We start from the raw sequence: 6,404 nt of genomic DNA on the forward strand, positions 1-6,404 counted from the left end.
ATTAATGCCCTCGTTCACCTTGCCCCTATCATAAGGGACCATGTCCATTCATTAATGCACTCATTCACCTTCCCTTATCATAAGGGACTGTATCCATTCACTGATGAGCTCATTCATCTTACCCCAGCAGAAGGGACTGTATCCACTTATTTGTTACCAAGTCTTGGCCAAATTTGAGTACAAAGGACTTTTGCCCCTATACATCCCACTAGACAAAGAACCCAGGCAGAGAGGAGATTTTCTGAGCTTTGGATCTTTCCCTCTGGCAGGAGCTGAGGTGCTTTTTCCGTATTCTTTTCTGTAAAATAAATCCTGTTTTACCACTGATCTGTGGTCCATGGATTCTTTCTTTGAATCCCTGAGACCAGGGACCAACTGAAGAAGAAATTCCAGAGACGCTGATACCGAAATTTCAGGTTCTTTGTCTCAGCGATTTGAAGAATAAATCGACGGACCACAGGATCAGTGGTATGTCAGGATTTATTTACAGAAACCAAAAATTATAACAACTACAAGAATCAAACCTCCTGGCAGAGAGAACCCAGGAGGGCAACAAGCTCTCCTGCTCCCTCTTTGAGGTCTGTCCTTGGGCTCTCTGCTCAGGGGTTTATATAGTGGCAGGGGGGTTGTTCTGCTAGGGTGTGAGTCCTGTCAGTTACAGCCAGCTGTCCAATGAACTCTCAGGCCTTGGAAACTGACAGGAAATCCACCAGTCAGAAGTGCACTTGGAGGAGACAGCAAGGTGCTAGCATCTCCCCTGCAGTTGTCCAACCCTTCCAGTAAGCTGGTTCCTCCATCCGCAGGAGCATCAACACCTCCAGGACTAAGGCAGCAGGTCATGGTGCTGCCTTGTCCTGCATCAATTCTCCCTCTCTGAGTGGAAACTCTAACTGCTGTTAGGGAAAAGGGTGAAGACTCGATCTAACTGCTTCCTGCTGACTCAGGCAATGATAGAAGGGGCAGTTAGGGTTTTTCTGGGGAGAAAGCAATACAAGGGTTCAGGTCTTGGATCAGAACCATCTTTACTGTGTGTGGCCTGATGACATTTCTGGAAAATATAAATCTGATTAGTATAACCAGTAAAAAGCAAAGGTAGGACAATATCAGGTTAGAAGCACAAAGCTAGTGATGCTAAAAGAAAACTATATTAACATTTTTCTTGCCTTTTTTTTCATAACAATAACTTCAAACTTTCCTTTGGCTCACAAGTGTAGGTGGACTGTGGCTGGTTCTCTTCATATTCTGTAGAAGGTGGAGGGTTCCAGGATTTTACTCGTGAATAATGTATCCAGGAATCCATTCCTGTAACTTTAACGGCTGTAGAAGAAGACAAGGTAACAGAAAAGGGACCTTCCCAAGTCAGGGTTAGGGAAGATGAATTAGAGGGAAGAGTTTTGATCATGACTAGATCCCCAGGAGAGAAAAGCTCCTTCAGTGTTGAATGTGAGCATGTAGTTGGGAGGTTTTTAAGGATTTGTTGAAATTTAGCTAAAGAAGTGATATGTTTTACTAATTCTGTAGTCTCCAGATCTAGTAATAAATCATTAGTTAAAACGGGTCTTCCATATAATAATTTGAATGGGCTACAACCGAGCTTCTGAGGTTAATTCCTTATTCTAAGGAGAACAATGGAAAATATTTTAGTCCAAGGGAGATGAGTTTCTTGAGTTAGCTTTCGTAACTGTCCTTTAATTTTATCATTCATTTTCTCTACCTTCCCAGAGGATTGGGGCCTCCAAGAGCAGAGCAGGTGATATTTTATGCCCAGAGCTTTAGATATTCCTTGTGTTATTGTTGCCTTGAAGGACGGCCCATTATCACTTTGCAAACTTTGAGGGAGTCCAAACCTGGGGATAATCTCATGTACTAAAGCCTTTACCACTTCCTGGGCCTTTTCTGTTCTACAAGGGAATGCTTCAACCCAATTAGTAAAAGTATCCATAAATAGTAGTAAATATTGTATGCCATGTACTTTAGGAAGGTGAGTGAAATCCATTTGCCAATCTTCACCTTGATATCTACCGTGTCTCTGTATACCTGGGGGAGCTAGATGGTGATTTAAAGGATTGTTTCTCTGACATATCTCATAAGTCCTTGTTATCTGTTTTATGGCTTGGAATAGGTTTTTGCCTTTAAAGAGAGCCTTAGCCATTTGATAGGTATTTTCAGTGCCAAAATGAAAAGACTGATGTAAAGTTTTAAGTATTTTCCATTGGCTTGCAGCAGGTAATAACAAAAATCCACTTTTATTTTGTAACCAGCCTGATGGCAGTAGTGAATAGTCTCTGGATAAAGCCCACTCCTTCTCTATTTGGGTATATTGAGGTGCATGATTCTCAAGTGATCCCTCCCAAATAAGGGGTGCCACAGGGGGAATTAGTCCTTTCTGTGCTGCCACTTTAGCCTCTTTATCAGGAAGTTGGTTACCTTCGGAAATCTCATCTAAGGTCTTTCGATGTCCCTTACAATGAATAACTGATGCTTTTTGTGGAGCATGAATGGCTTCCAACAACCTGTCTAGTTCATGATATTTTATGGGAGAACCATTGGAACATAGATATTGTCTTTCCTTCCAAATAGTAGCATGGGCATGTAAAATGAGGAAGGCATATTTTGAGTCAGTGTATATATTGACTCGTTTGTTTCTCCCACTTTCTAAAGCACGGGTTAGGCTGTTAACTCAGCTACTTGTGCACTAGTTCCTGGAGGGAGAAACCCGCTTTCCATTACAGCATACTGAGTAACTAGAGCATAGCCTACTTTTCGTGTTCCATGTTGTATGAAAGAACTTCCATCTATATATAAAACCATCTCAGGATTAGATAGAGGAGTTTCTTGTAAGTCTTCTCCAGCTGCATAGTTCTGTGCTATAATCTGTTGGCAATCATGCCCTACCTCCTCATGGGATTCAGGGAGGAAAGTGGCACGATTCAATGTAGCACAGGTGCATAATTGCAGCACTGGTCCTTCTAGTAATAAGGCTTGATGTTTCAAAAGGCAGTTATCTGACAGCCAGAGATTGCTCTTGGAATTTAAAAGTCCAGTAAGGTCATGGGAAGTGTAAATAGTTAGAAGTTAGATCTTTCCCTAAAGTTAGCTTGGTTGCTTCCAGGGTTAAGAGGGCTACCACTGCTACAACTTGTAGACAGTGTGGCCATCCTTTGGCCACAGTGTCAGTTTCTTTACTAAGATATGTTACAGGTTGTAGAAGTGGACCCCGGTATTGGGCCAAAACTCTAAGGGCAATTCCAGTTCGTTCTGTAATATACAGATTAAACTGCTGGCCAGTGGGAAGATTCAAAGCAGGGGCCTGCAAAAGAGTATTTTTCAACTGTTGGAATACCTTATCTGCTTCCGGTTCCAATTCTAAAGTGACTAGACCCTCTTTTTGAGCATTTTTAATTAAAGAATAGAGTGGTTTAGCTATTTCACTATATCCAGGAATCCAGAGTCTACAAAAGCCTGTATTTCCTAGAAGCTTCAAAGTTGTCTAAGAGTTTGAGGTTTAGGATGAGCCAATATAGGTTCTATTCTTTCCTTGCCCAAGGTTCTCTTCCCCTGTGAAAGCTGGAGACCCAAATAGTGAACTTCTGGGACACATAATTGGGCTTTATCCTTGAAAACTTTGTACCAACAATTAGCTAGAAAGTTTAAGAGAGATTGGGTAGCTGTGTGGCATTCCTCTGCATCTGATGTTCCCAAGATAATGTCATCTACACACTGAATAAGAGTCGCTGTAGGATATGAAAAATGACTCAAGTCTTTGGCTAAGGCTTGTCCGAACAAGTCAGGGCTGTCCCTAAATCCCTGGGGTAACACAGTCCAAGTAAGCTGGGTGTTGGAGTCAGAGGGGTCCCCAAAAGCAAAAAGGTATTGGGAATTTTCATGAAGGGAAATGCAAAAGAAGGCATCCTTCAAGTCTAAGACTGTGAAATAGGCAACCTTTTCAGGGAAATGTGACAATAAGGTATATGGATTGGGAACTACAGGATGGAGAGGAATGACCACTTCGTTTATAATGCGGAGGTCTTGGACTAGTCTCCGAGTTCCATTTAGCTTTGGCACTCCTAGAATAGGAGTGTTACATGGACTGTTGCAAGGCATTAATAATTTCTGTCGCTTTAGATTCTGTATTATGGGTATTAGTCCATTCTTAACGTCTGCTTTTAGAGGATATTGTTTTTGATTGGGATAGATGGCAGGATTCTTTAACTTAATTTGGACTCGTTGAGCATATCTTGCTCTTCCTACCTGTTCTCAGTAGCCCACACTTCTGGGTTTATTTCTGTCTCTAATAAGGGAAGGAAGACATAATATAGGTTCCTGTACTATATTCATGTAAATGGTTGTTCCTGCTTTAGTTAGTATGTCCCTCCCCAAAAGGGGAGCAGGACTTTCAGACATGTTTAGGAAGGCATGAGAGAACAGCCAGTCACCCCAATTGCAGCTTAACAGCTGAGAGAAAAATTTGGTAACTAGCTTTCCAGACACCCCCTGTATAGTTACCAATTTGGGGGATAAAAGACCAGGGTTAGAGAGAAGTACGGAAAAGGTTGTTCCAGTGTCCAGAAGAAATTCCATCTCCTGGCCCTCCACTATAAGGCAAACCCGGGGCTCCTGAGGGGTGATGACACAAGCTGGAGCCATGAGATGCCCTGGGCACCCTTAGCCCAGTTTGGGTGCAGATAAGATCACTGTCCCAGGACGCCTTTGCCTCTGGGGACAGGCCACCCTCCAATGGTTACCCTTACAGTCTGGACAGGGGCCAGGTGGCTTGCCCAGCCGGCGGTACTGCTGGGGGCCATCCTTTCTGAAGTGACCAGCCTGACCACATTGGAAGCACTTATCCCTAGCACCTCTGGCTTCTCCCTGCCCCTGGAAGGTGTTCGTTTGTCAGAGTACCATTACTAGAGCTGTCATTCTTTTTTAATCCCTTCTCTCTTTTTCCTCCTTTTTCTGCTGATTTCGGTTATAAAAGCCCATAGTGGCTGTCTTAAGAAGATTCTCCAGATTACGATCTGGGCCTAGAGCCAATTTCTGGAGTTTTCTTTGAATGGCTGGAGCCACTTGAGTAATGAATTTGTCTTTTAAAATAATTTGACCCTGTATGGTGTCAGGTGTCAATTGGGTGTGTTTCCTCATTGTCTCCCTAAGTTTCTCAAGAAAGGCTGAGGGACTCTCATTTTGCTCCTGGCAAATAGTAGACAACTTGGAATCATTCACAGGCTTTTTCTTGGACCAACGTAAACCTTCTAGGATACATGTTAGAAAATGTTTACGCCACCAATCACCTTCCTTCTCAGGGTCCCATTCAGGATTCTGAAGGGTAACTGCCTGTCTTCCTGTGGGGTATCTGTCCCTGTCTCCAGGAGACATACTGCCATCAGTATTGGACATGAACCACAAATCACCCCACTTCCTAGCTTCATCCAGAACTTCATTTTTTTGTTAAACATTAAAATTTGATCTAATAGTAACATTATATCTCTTCAAGAGAGGTCAAAGCTTTGTCCTAACCCTTGGAGAACATCTATGTACTTATCGGGGTCATCAGAAAATTTTTTCTAAATCAACTTTAATTTACCTTAAATCTGCTAGAGAAAATGGAGTGTATACTCACACACTTCCCCTTTCACCACTTGCAATCTCAACCAAGGGACACAAAGAAGGATATGGTTGCCGTCTGGGGGTCCCAGTAGGACCAGTGAAAACTCTTGGGACAGTCTCCCTCCTGGGATTTTCTGAACACATGGAGGAAGGTGTGGGAGAAGTAGAAGGAGGGTTTGAACTAGGGAGTGATGGTGTCTCCCTTGAGAATCCCTGACCATTTGGGGAAGTTACTACAGCTAAGAGAGCAGAATCTATCTGGCAGGTCTTACACAGCTGGGGGTTGTCCCTGAGGGAAAAGAACACTTGCACACAGGGCACTTCAGACCACTTTTCTTCCTGTTTACAAAAAGCATCTAGCTGAAAATGGTGTCATAATTAAGAGTACCCTCTGGGGGCCATTGTTTACCAGTGGAGAGTTGATACTGAGGCCAGGCCTGGGTGCAAAAGAAAACCATACATTCTTATTTCAGCGTCTGGGGATCAAACATGTCCCAGTGCTCCAGAATACAGCCTAGCAGGATGTTCTCTTGATGAGAGAATGTTACCCATCTGTGAGAAAGAACAAACATCAATCCCACCCCATATTCCTGAGTCATCAGAGAGTCCTCTGACCAACCCATGAAGCCTTCCGGCCAAACAAAAAGCAGCATCCTTCCTATGCTTGGGGAAGAATACCGGAGGAGAGTGGCCTCCTCAGCCCCTGCACTTTTCTGGAATTAGCCACTCTTACCAGTGTAGCACTTAGTACCTGCTGGTTCTCCTGTGCTTATAATGTGCCAGCAGCACAGCTCCGA

The sequence above is a fragment of the Nycticebus coucang genome, chromosome 3, assembly GCF_027406575.1.
Source record: "Nycticebus coucang isolate mNycCou1 chromosome 3, mNycCou1.pri, whole genome shotgun sequence".
NCBI lineage: Eukaryota > Metazoa > Chordata > Mammalia > Primates > Lorisidae > Nycticebus > Nycticebus coucang.